Genomic DNA, 12927 nt, shown 5'->3' with positions numbered 1-12927 from the left:
GATGAAGAGAATAAAAAGACATAAAGACCAAACACTGTGAGAAACCTGATTGGATTCTGGATTGGAAAATGAAAAAATCTATAGACCTTGTGACAATTGAGAAGATTCAATGAACTATATATTTGATGATGTTACTCATTAGTGTTAATCATACTGGATGTGATAATGGTACTGTGGTTTTGCAGGAGAACGTTCTTACTTTTAGGTGAATATCATGAGTGTTTCAACTTGTTTTCAAATAATTGAGAAAAAAACCCCAAATACTGAAAACGTGTGAAAGTGTGGTAATATGCACAACAATTGGTGAATCTAGTGAAGGGTGTATTAGTGTTGATGAAAATATGCTTTTAAATTTTCTGTAGGTTTGAAAAATATTGTGTTGGGGAGAAAAGAGTTCAAAGGAAAAATTATTTTGAGCCAAAAATTCTTTACCAAGGGAAGTTATTAAGCATTATGAAGGCAAAGGAAATTCATTAAATAAGCAAAAAAGAAAGCTTATTACCTCTCTTTCTGAAAGTATATATTTTTTTAGTATGCATTCCAGAAAAATAAGGCTGAAAACTGAGAAAGAGGGCTATCCCATGGCAAGGACCTAACTGGAAATCCAGTAAAATATCAGGGACCACAGGTTGGCCATCCAGAAAGCAAACAGACCAAGTTAGGATTGAGTAGGCATTAGGACTACAGTGGATTCCAAATGAGATATAGAACAAGTGAATTGGAATGCATTAGAAGTACATAAAGAATACCTAATATTGGGGTACCCGGCTGGCTCATCAGTTGAGTGTCTGGCTCTTGATTTTGGCTCAGGTTATGATCCCAGGGTCATGGGATTGAGCCCCACATCAGGGCTTCCTGCTGAGCATGGTGCCTGCTTAAGATCCTCTCTCTTTCTGCCTCTGCCCCTCTTCCCCATTGTGGTCTGTCTCTTTCTCTCAAATAAAATAAAATAAAATAAAATAAAATAAAATAAAATAAAATAAGGGGCATATCTGTGAGTCAGTATGTTAAGTGTCTGACTCTTGATTTCGACTCAGGTCATTATCTCACAGTTCATGAGATCAAGCCCCAGGTAAAGCTCCGAGCTATCAGCATAGAGCCTGCTTGGGATTCTCTTTCTTTCCCTCTCTCTCTGTCTCAGCCTCTGTCTCTCTCTCTCTCTCAATAAATAAACTTTAAAATAAAATAAAATAATTTAAAAAAGAAAGCCTATTATTATCCTCTCAATTAAAGGCAGAAACAAAGAAAAACACGGCATTATTGAGCAATTTGTTGCATTTGAGTAAAGCAAATCCAGGGACACCTGTATGGCTCAGTCGGTTAAGTGTCTGACTTCGGCTCAGGTCATGATCTCATGGTCAGTAAGTTCGAGCCCCTTGTTGGGCTCTGTGCTGACAGCTCAGAGCCTGGAGCCTGCTTCAGATTCTGTCTCCCTCTCTTTCTCTGCCCCTACCCCGCTCATGCTCTGTTCTCTCAGTCTCTCAAAAATGAATATACGTTAAAAACATTTTTTTTAAGGAAAGCAAATACATTTGATCTTGACAGTAGGAAAATTCTTCTTTGCTTAGCATGAAGATCATGACCATAGAACCAGAAAGAAGGAAACTATATAATTATGCCACATAAGTCAGCTCTACAATTGACTTGTTATTATAGAAATATTTTATTGATTCTTCTACTTTTAGAATACTTAGTTATGGTTGCAGAGAACAATACAAATGTTATCAATCTTGACAATAAAAAATAAAGGAACAGCTGACGGATGATGAGGAGGAAGCAGTAGAGAAAAATGTAGAAGGGTCACAATACTTACCAAGTGTCCAAAGATACTGTAAAAAATTGGTAGAAACTGAAATAAGGAGTTAAATATATTATTGAAAGATATAATGGAGGAAGTAAATTAATGAGCCAACAACCAAAAATGGGAGTGAGGAGAGAATGTGGGAGCGGTGTAACTGAATGAAATCCTCACCTAAAATACAAGCAAGTCAATAGACAGTGTCTAAAGTAGACAAATGAAGGTGCCTGGCTGGCTCAGTCGGGAGAGCATGAGATTCTTGATCTCAGGATTGTGAGTTTGAGCCCCATGTTTGTTGGGGAGATCACTTTTTAAAAACGTAATAAAAACCTTAAAACCAATAAACTGGACAAAGGAAGAAATAGTGCCATGAGCTGGGATTATGGGAAAAAAAGCGTCCCCATATTGCTGATAGAAGTAGGAATCTCAGTAGTCTATTTGAAGGCAATACGTATTAAAAACCTTAAAAATACGGATAGTCTTTCACTTAGTAATTCTACTTGAGGGAATTATCCTGAGGAAATAATTATAAGAGATTTACCTATAAGCACGTTCATTGTTAATACAAGTGCTACATTGAGAGGAACAAATAAAGGAGATTTGTTACATACATTTTGGCTTACCCATAAAATGTATGATTATAACCATTAAAAATAATGATGTATATTTCATTCAGGGGGTAATCACAGCTATTTTTTTTTCATTGAGTCATTTAAGAAATAATTATCAAGCACTCATTATGTGCTAGGCACTGTTCTTGATGTTATGGATATATCAGGGGGCAGAACCGATAATGTCTCTGCGCACATAGAGCTCATTTTTATTTTTTACTGTTTATTTTTGGGGGGGGGCAGCAGATGGGCAGACAGAGAGGGAGACACAGAATCTGAAGCAGGCTCCGGGCTAAGAGATGTCAGCACAGAGCCCAGTGCAGGGCTTCAACTCACAGACCTCTCAAGATCCTGACCTGAACTGAAGTCAGAGGCTTAACCAACTGGGCCACCCAGGCGTCCCTACCCTCATAGGGCTTAGAGTCTAATGGGGTTGGAGAAGACAGGTAAAGAAGAGGAAACAATAAATAAATAAATAAATAACTATATAGCATGTCAGGTGGTAAAAGTGCTTTGAAGAAAAATCAAGCAGAGCAAGGGGAAGAACTGTAGGGTAGGGATTAACATTTTGTACAAGGTGAGCAGAGAAGGCTTCTTCAGTCTGGTGACACTGGTGTATCCATGTCAACACATTGAGGGGCAGAGCCAAGGAGATATCTGGGGAAGAGCATGCCAGGCAAAAGAACAGCTAGTACCTCAATCTAGAAATATGCTTCATTTGTTTGAGGAACAGCGAGGAGACGGGCAATGGTGGTGTGGAGTGAGTGATGCGGGGAATAGTGGGAGATGAGTGTGGTTCAGGAGTGGACAGATGTTATAGGCCCTTGTAGACTATGTTAAGAACTTTTTTAAAACTTATATTTTATTTTATCTTATTTTATTTTGTTTACGTTTGTTTATTTTATTTTATTTTATTTTATTTTATTTTATTTTATTTTATTTTATTTTTGATATATATAGAAAGAGCCTGCATGTAAGCTGGGGAGGGGGCAGAGAGAGGGACACAGAGGATCCGAAGCGGACTCCATGCTGACAGGGGACAGCCCTATATGGGGCTTAAACCCACGAACTGCTAGATCATGATCTGAGCTGAAGTTGGGGGCTTAACCAACTGAGCCACCCAGGAGCTCCTATTTATTTTTGAAAGAGAGCAAGAGCATGAGTGGGGGAGGAGGCAGAGAAAGAGAGGGACAGAGGATCTGTGCTGAAACCCGACGGGGGGCTCAAACTCACAAACTGTGAGATCGTGACCTGAGCTGAAGTTGGATGCTTAACTGACTGAGCCACTCAGGTGCCCCTAGGCTAAGGATTTTGGATTAATTTTTTCTGAGTGGTGGGAAACCATTCAAAGTTTTGAGGAAGAGAGTAAAATGATCTGACTTTCAGTTTAGAAGGATAAAAGTAGCTGACCTGTTCGAAGGTAAGAGGGTGCCCCCACTCCCTCAAACCACCAGAGCTAGCCAACTCTTTCAAGGAGGGCCCCAGCCGGATAGAGGAGGCACCCAAATTAGGATAATTTGAAGAAAGGTTAGTAACCAGAATATATGCTGAACTGGGAAGGGCCAGAAAGACTTGGAGTCTGGAAAGATAAAGCCATACGTAAAGGACTACCTCAAGAGGAGCAGTGAGCGCTGGTTGAGAGACACAAGTAATCCCTGTAGAGCTTACAGGGAAGAAACAATGGGTTAAGTACCCCAAACTTTCCCTTTTCCCTGTTATCTCCCCATTGGATGAACTCAACAAGAAGCCAGAGCACATGGGAGTCCGTTACTGTCCATAGAAGACAGACTTTCATGGCAGAAAGCTGTGTGCAAGAGAGGTTAAGTAGATCTAGAGGGGTAACTGGAAAGTATTCAGCACTGGTAGCCTTTTAATGAAAGCAATACTATGAATCAGATACCTTGTTTTTCACAACAAAACATCAGCTAGTAATTTTCAGGCTTAGTAATTTTCAGGCCTAGTAGTCAGAATTTAGGGCGCTTTTTTTTAATAAAAACTTTTTTTAAGTGTATATATTTATCTTGAGACACAGAGAGAGCAAGCAGGGGAGGGACAGAGACAGAAGGAGAGAATCCCAAGCAGGCTCAGTGCGGAACCTGATGCAGGGCTCAAACTCACGAACTGTGAGACCATGACCTGAGCTGAAACCCAGAGTCAGATGCTTAACAGACTGAGCCACCCAGGTGCTCCTGGCTTTTTTTTTTTTCCTCGAAGTACAGTTAACACACAATGCCACCTTAGTTTGAGGTGTAAAAATTTATGGCCCTTTTATTTTTAAATTGTTTTTTAATAAAGTCATGATAAGGATCAAATGACTTTTTAAAAATATTTTATTTTTAAGTAATCCCTACACCGATGTGGTCCTCAAATTTACAACCCCAAGATCAAGAGTCACATGCTCTACCGACTGAGCCAGCCAGGCGCCCTTTGTAGCTCTTTTAATAAATATATTTTAACTTGCTAACAACCTCAGTGTCTGACTGTTTGCCACTCATCCACTATAAACGGTCTTAGCTGGCAAAACCAACATTTTGAGATGTGACCGAGTGGCGTCTTCTAGAATTGAAGGTTAGCAAATTCTCCAGGAATCTGCTGTCTGAAGTGTTTCTTGATGTGTTCTTTCAGAAATGGCAATTTGAATGTGAGAAAGGGTAACCACGGGGACAGGAGTCTGCTCCTTGGTGAGTTGCAGATCGGTGGAGTTGTTGCACAAAAGAAACTTTATTTGCATCATGGGGAATAACTTCCAAAGCCTTGCCTCTCTGAGCAAGGGTGAATGGGTTCCTTTTATTTAGGGTTAAGGTTAGAAAGTGGAGCTTTGTCATCTTTAGCACAGGAGGGCATAAGGTTGCGCATGCGCCTTAAGGAAACATGCCTACCCATATATTGTATACAATGTAAATGAGGCTTGTGCGCCTTCTTGGGGGAGATTTAGTATTATAATGGGTTAAAGGTAACTGTCAGTCACTGCGTGGGTTTAGCTCAAACTAGTCAGGGTGCTTTGGGCCAGCAGAGCTGGTTCTACAGGCAGGCATTATCACTTGAGGGGTAGTATTGTCCATCATGGGATGCTATGTGCCCACTATTCGCCTGAGTTAAGAGAGAAGCTGGAAAGAAGGGCTTAAAGGAAAAATGGGGGACAAAGGTCTGTGGGTACAAGCAGCTGAGCAGTAGAGGTCAGGTCTTGGGGTGTAGCTGGTGACAAAAGGTTCTCTCACACCGAACTCTTGGGAAAGTGGATTGGTACAAACGTAGTAGAAAAACAATTTGGTGATGCGTATCAGAAGCCTTCATAATATTCACTCCTACTGATTGAAGTGTTCTATTTCTGCGACTCATTCATAAAAATATAAACCCAGACGAAAGATTTCTGTATAAAGTCTGTAGTTCAATCATTTTTATAATAACCCCTTGCAAAAATGAATCCCTACAGCTCAGAACAACTGAACAGGGCAACAATAAGGCAATGGATAGGAATATGTTACAAATATGCCGTTGGACATCATGCAGCCTTCAAAAATTATGTTTGCAAGGGATTTTTTCATGGCATGAGAAAATTATTACGCTACAAGATGGAAGGAAAAAAGCATGATAAAAATTTCAGTGGCAAGTGGTCTCAATTGTGTAAGACAAAATATATAGGATCATCACTGAAACAATAAAAAAATTTTAAGGTTTTATTTTGAAATAATTACAGACTCACAGACAGTTGCAAGAACCGTAGAGAAAGGTCCTATGTTACCGTTCATGTACATAGCTTCTCCCAACAGTAACATCTTACAAAACCACAATACATTATCAAAACCAGGAAATGTACTTACCACGCTCACCAGCATCACCAAAGTTATCTCTGAATAATAGTCCATATAAGCCACTAGCGATTATACTTCATTTATATACATATCACTGTTGAAATGCCGACACTTCAACTTATAAAATATTGTTATTTGGTAAAATGCAAGTAAGAGCTGGAATCTAGTTAATTGCATTGCCGTTATCAATTTCCCGGTATGGCTCTCGACCTCCCCAGCTCTCCCAACACACACACACATTATATGCATCAGCAAGAGCGACCCAATGTTTCATAATTTTTTTACTATGCTGCTTTTTGGCCTGAATTCTCTCTCTACATGAATTTTTGCTGGTATGTTCTCTGTTCATTTGTTACAACAGCAACAACAAAGGTCAAAATGGAGCCATTTGCCCCCAACGACGGCATACCAAGACTTAATTACAGCTTCAACTCTCTCAGGAATGCGACCTTGTAACAGTCGATCTGAAATTCTCTGATTGGCACTAGGAAGGTAATCTGCATGGTAAAAAACCCTGCTGGTCCCTTCCCCCCCGGCAAAAGAGGTCCTGTCCTGAAATAACCCTTTCTTCTCTTTTGTTAATAACTTTTTTGCCCGACCCTTCTTCCCGTAAGAGGCTTCCATTTTGTATAATTCCTCCACTTGCTAGGTGGACTGCTGCCAGATTCACGAAACGCTTAAGAAAGCCAAGGAAATGTTCCAAGTTTACTTGGTTGAATTTTGTTTTCCAGTGAATTTGGGGTCAGCAACGGCAATTAGAAGCTAACCTCCACTGGCATTCGGGAACAACAAGAGACGGGCGTGGTGCCCCCGAAAACTCTTGAGTTCACTGTCTTTCTGGCCGTTTCAAGGGCTCTGGTAAGTTCCCCTCGGTTGAGCTTAGGTCTTGTATTGCGTTCAAGCTCCCGATTTAATTGGCTTTCCTTAAAAGGGCAGGTCAGCTTGACCTGGCAGATGGTCCTGCCCAGGAGCCGAGCTGAGCCGGCAGTAATGCCCCCGCGCCCAACCTGGCTGGCAGACGGGTGGGTCTGCGTGGAGCCATGCCTCTGGCTTTTCAGACTGCAATTCCCCGGGTGGGAAACCCCATGCCCTAGCCCCGTCTCTGGATTCCACGTTGGGAACTGCTGACAGTATAGTCTGCGGTTCTCCATTTGTTTGGAATTGGCCTGCAGTCCCGGTTCCTCGGGGTTTGCGGGTCCAAGCCCTTTTCCCCAATCCAAGATTCCTCGGGATTGGTGGTGGTGCATAGAGGGCCTTCTTGTGGCCGGGAGGCAGTAACACCTCTTAGTTAACTGCTGATACATGGAGGTGTACGTGTTTGTCTGTCTTGCTTTGTGTAGATAAAGGCCATTGCTAAGTGGGTATCTCGGGAGCCAGAAAGAAACCCCAGCCCTTTGGTTTGTCCCGTGGACACAGTATGAACAAAGCTTTTAGAATCGTTACATGTAAGGGAGTTGTGTTTGAGTGTTATTCGAGTCCAGCTGCCCGGGAAGAAGGTATTCTGGAGAATGAACCGTTTTTACGAGCTTATATGCTTTTTCACATTTTGTAAAAAAGCCAGAGGATTATAGATTAGCGTACAGACAGGAGTCACGGAGTTTCACATCAAGGAATGCAGGGGGTAGGAGCACTGATCGGTGTCTCAAGGACAAGATGGTTTCCCTTTAGGCAACGCATTCACAAAGCAGGTGCGCATCAGGCTCTGGTTTACACCAAGTTTACAGACAATCATGCCGACCTAGAAGGAAACCTAAGATGGCTTTCCTTCTAGCTCAGGCCAGTAAAGACTAGTTTTCTCTCTACAGTCCCCAGATTGCCCCTGGAAACTGTGGGGGCAGCTGCAACCCTCGTTCTTTGCAACCTCATTCTTTCAGCCCTTCCTGCCCCCCCCCCCCCCCCGATTATTACTGTGGCTTTAGGAAACCAGAGGCCTAGCCAAAGGAAATGCGACCTTCCAGCATACCTGCTTATTTTATTTTACTTTGTAATTTTTAATTTTTTACTTGCTTATTTTTATATATAAGAACTATAGTCCTGGAAGTTGCGGAGATTTACCAAGCTGGCAAAATTTTACCAAAAACGGCTGGAAATTACAAGGGTCATTATGAGGAATGTTCCAAATAGATAAAATCATTTAAAAAGTGCACTTAAGGAGCGCCTAGGTGGCTCAGTCAGTTGAGCATCTGATTTAGACTCAGGTCAGGATCTCGCGTTTCCTGAGTTCTAGTCCAGCTTCAAGCGCTGGGCTGACAGCGTGGAGCCTGGAACCGGCTTCAAGTTCTGGGTGTCTCTCTCTCTGTCCCTTCCCCACTCATGCTCTGTCTAGCTCTCAAAAATAAATAAATAAGCATGAAAAAATAAAATAAAAAGTGCACTTAAAAACACGGGCTCCCAAATGAAACAAACAGGATAATATTTTTTAAACCTATTTTAACTAGTATGCAGAAGCCTACAACGGCTTTTGAAATTCCAAAATAGCTTCATTGAGTGATTCATTGCAAAAGGCTAATTAAAGAGATAAAAGGTACCTAAAGCAAAAGTTATGAGCCAATTCTTTGGGGAAATGGACACAACTATCCTGTCCTGCCAGTGACTCTCTGTAGGGTCAACGGTGTGGCTCCAGAAGTTCAAAACTTCACTTACCCTTTTGCCAGTTTCCCCAAACCTCCCTATTCTGAAAATGCTTGAAAAAGGCAGGACTTTGGAAACAGAATTGACCCGCACTTACTTAATCTGTGTCTTTGTGATACAAACTGTCTGTCCTCATCTTCTCAAGGAGCAGGAGCCATTCTTTGAAATGTAAGCTTTAGGGAGAAGTTTCTCAGAAGGAAAAAAAAAAAAAGAGGCAGGTATTTGGAAATTAGGCCTATAGTGTCCTCTCCACAAATACTGGTAAAAACAAGAGCTATTAGATCTTTGCATTTGTGTGTGTGTGTGTGTGTGTGTGTGTGTGTGTGTGTGTGTTTACCACATACATGTTTTAATATGATGTATTTTTCTATCTCTGGATGGTATAGCTAAATATAATTTGTTAAAGAACCCTACTCAGTTGGTTTGAAAAGCCAGCATTTGTAAGTTTTGGACATTCTAAAACTTTCATGAAGAAACTAACCCATCCGACTCTTGATTTTGGCTCAGGTCATGATCTCACACTTACTGGGATCGAGCCCTGCGTGGGGCTCTGCGCTGACAGCGTGGATCCTGCTTGGGATTCTCTCTCTCTTCTCTCAGCGCCCTCCACCCCCCCACCTCTCTCTCAGAAATAAACAAACTGGGGCACCTGGGTGGCTCAGTTGGCTCAGTTGGTTAAGCGTCTGACTTTGACTCAGGTCATGATCCCACGGTTTGTGAGTTCGAGCCCTTTGTCAGGCTTGTGCTGACAGCTCAGAGCCTGGAGCCTGCTTCAGATTGTGTCTCCCTCTCTGTCCCTGCCCCGCTCACGCTCTGTTTCTCTCTGTCAAAAGATAAATAAACATTACAAAAATTAAAATAAGTAAGTAATCTTAAAAAAAAAAAGAAATTAACCTGAATGTTTTTCAAGTTCACATGATCTGGGGATGATCTTTGATAAATAAAAGCTAGTTTAAGTGTGTAGATTTAATTAAAGTAGGCATGTCTTTTTACTAGTCAAATTCATGTTGTCTCTGTCAGAAAATTTGTCAGCAAAAAGAACTTAGAATGATGACTGTTTTGTCTGATATCTCATGATGTTTCGTGGGTAATATAAACATAATTATCGGAAGCAAATGATTTAGATGTAAGTGGAATAAGGGCTTATAGATAAAATTTTTAGGGATAGTTATATTTTATGGGATGTGTACTTAAAAAGAACTTCCTAAATCTCTTTGGTATCTTGAAATTTAAGAGGTTTGCTAAGTTAAATTAAACGATGGAAATTTATTGAATATTTGGATCATTTCCAAACAAGATATTAAATACTGAAAATTTAATTACTGAACATAAGTTTATCCACTTTTAGTTTATTACAGGGAAGCTAAAGATTTTTGTGTCTATTAGCAAACATGGTTTGTGCCGTGCTATGGCATTTACCATGAGAAAGCATATGCTTCTAGAAATTATAAAAAGTATTTATAAGTCTGTCAAGCCACCGAATGCTAATACCATTCCTAATTGTTTACTTCTTAGTTTTCACTAGAAATTAAGGTTTCTAAGGGGTTAGAATTCTAATTAAATTAAAGCTACTAGAAATAAGGGAAAAATCTTCATATGCAAAGGAAGTAACATGTATTTCTGGTAAAAGAAGTATAAGGAATGGAGATACAATTTTTTGAGGAAGAAGAAAGTGTGAAAAAGTAATCTTTGGAAAGGAATTTTATGTGCTCAGGACTAAGGTTGAAATGAATATATATGTGTGTGTGTGTGTGTATATATATATATATATATATATACACACATATATTTTAATGTTTATTTGTTTAAAAAATTTTTTAACATTTATTTATTGTTGAGGGGCGCCTGGATGGCTCAGTCCGTTAAGCATCGGACTTCAGCTCAGGTCATGATCTCACAGTTGCTGAGTTCAAGCTCCGCACTGGGCTCTGTGCTGACAGCTCAGAGCCTGGAGCCTGCTTTGGATTCTGTGTCTCCCTCCCTCTCTGCCCTTCCCCTGCTCATGCTCTGTCTCTCAGAAACCGTGAGATCATGACCTGAGCCAAAGTCAGACACTCAACCGACTGACTTACCCAGACACCCTGAAATGAATATATTTTAATATCAAAAGTGAAAGAGAACCTCAACTACCTGCATTTGGACCTCAAGCTTTTTTGTTAAGTTCTTTCCCCTTATCACTTAATTCAGGCAAAAGACTCTTTGGGCAAAGTACCCCCTGCTGGGAACCGAAACTACCCCCTTAAGCCATGCAGACTGCCCTGAGCCATCAAGAGCCCGCTCTTGACAGTGTTGATCTGACCTTTGCTGCCCACCTGCCTGTACCCCCCGACCTTTGTCCTACTTTTTCCTTCTATAAACTGAGAAGTTTCAGCACTTTGGAGACAGTATTTGAGACACTTAGTCTGCTGTCTGCCCGGCGTTGGTCCCACTGAAATAAATTCCTTTCTTGTTTCACCTCCACTCGGTTTCTCTGCCTTTGGGTTTTGTCAGCAGCGAGAGGCTAAACCTGATCTGTTTGGGATCCCCGGAGCCAGTCCTCTTGCACCACTCTGCCCTGGCTGCGAAAGTAAGCTGTTGCAAAATTAGAATTTGGTCTTCTCTGTTTAAAGGATCATTTTTTTGACCGTTGGTCTACTTTTGATAACCGATGGTGAAAGTTCCTTTACTTTTAAAGTAATCTACCCAGAAATCAAAAGAGTCCGCATTTTATCTTCCGGGGCGCCTGGGTGGCCCAGTTGCTTAAGCATCCGACTTCAGCTCAGGTCATGATATGGCGGCTCATGGGTTCAAGCCCCTTGTCAGGCTCTGCGCTGATAGCTCATGGCGGCTCGTGGGTTTGAGCCCTGTGTCGGGCTCTGTGCTGACAGCTTAGAGCCTGGAGCCTGCTTCCGATTCTGTGTCTCCTTCTCTCTTTGCCCCTTCCCTTCCCCACTTGCGCTTTGTCTCTCTTTCTCTCTCTCAAAAATAAATAAAACATTAAAAAAAATTTCCTGTATTTGCTCTCCTTATCAGGTCTTTGAATACTTAGGAAACCGAGTCTTAATATTAAGACAGGGAAGTTTTGTTAATATATAATTATTAAGTTTTATAATAATGTGTGATCCCATTTAGACAACTGCTTTAAAACCTTTTCTTGATATGTGTTCCTAAGGCAAATTCCTTTCCTTTCCTTTCCTTTCCTTTCCTTTCCTTTCCTTTCCTTTTTTTTTTTTTTTTTTTTTTTTTTAAGTATGCTCTATGCTCAAGTTGGGGCTTGGGCTCCTGACCTGGCAACCCAGATTCACATGCTCTACCAACTGAGCCGGCCAGGTGCCTCTTCCTGAGGCCAATTCTAAATAAAGTCTTTTTGACCTGAAAGAAACTGTGGCATTTTTCCAGGTGGTTCCAGCAACATTTCAATGGATTTGTTAATTAGGCTTATTTGGTATGTTAAATTACACCGGAAGCGTTGTCAAAATAGAATTAGTAACTAAGCCTTGTGCTGTATTTGTATAGGTATATAAGTGTTCTAGAAATTGTATGAAATTCTTAGCAATTTGATATGTCCTGGTGGAATGTCATCACTGTAATTCGGGGTATTATCCTAAAATGTTGTATGGCCTCTGGGATCCCTAACAAAAATGGGCAACACGTAAATAATCTTACTACTATTCTTTTACCTTCTGAAGTTGCTGTCCTCAAAACTGAGGCTCACACTGAAAGGACTAAACCCATCTAGAAAGTGGAGAGGAGCGCTATTGCTGGGTTATTTTTAATTTTTTGAAGGACCTCCACACTGTTTTCCAGAGCGGCTGCACCAGTTGGCATTCCCACCAACAGAACAAGAGGGTTCCCATTTCTCCTCGTCCTTGCCAACATGTTGTTTCCTTAGTTGTTAATTTTAGCCACTCTGATCAGTGTGAGGTGGTATCTTATTGTGCTTTTGATTTGTACTTTCCTGATGATGAGTGACATTGATCACCTTTTCATGGGCCTGTTGGCTACCTGGCTGTCTTTGGAAAAGTGTCTATTCATGTCTTCTGTCCATTTCTTCATGGGATTATTTGTTTTTCAGGTGTGTGTTCTTTATAGATTC

General features: G+C 41.0%; 1 long non-coding RNA gene across 1 annotated transcript in view; it reads left to right on the top strand.

Moving 5' to 3' along the window:
- The first annotated feature begins 6726 nt into the window (after positions 1–6726).
- LOC109496499 overlaps positions 6727–12927 on the top strand; it is a 143971-nt gene continuing 137770 nt past the window's right edge. Inside the window, exon 1 of the long non-coding RNA XR_002152539.2 lies at positions 6727–7079. This is a non-coding gene — a long non-coding RNA (uncharacterized LOC109496499). The remainder of the gene's footprint in view (positions 7080–12927) is intronic.

This window comes from Felis catus, chromosome X (assembly GCF_018350175.1).
Source record: "Felis catus isolate Fca126 chromosome X, F.catus_Fca126_mat1.0, whole genome shotgun sequence".
Classification (NCBI taxonomy): domain Eukaryota; kingdom Metazoa; phylum Chordata; class Mammalia; order Carnivora; family Felidae; genus Felis; species Felis catus.
The sequence above is the reverse complement of the archived record's forward strand: the minus strand, read 5'-3'. Positions and strand labels throughout refer to the sequence as shown.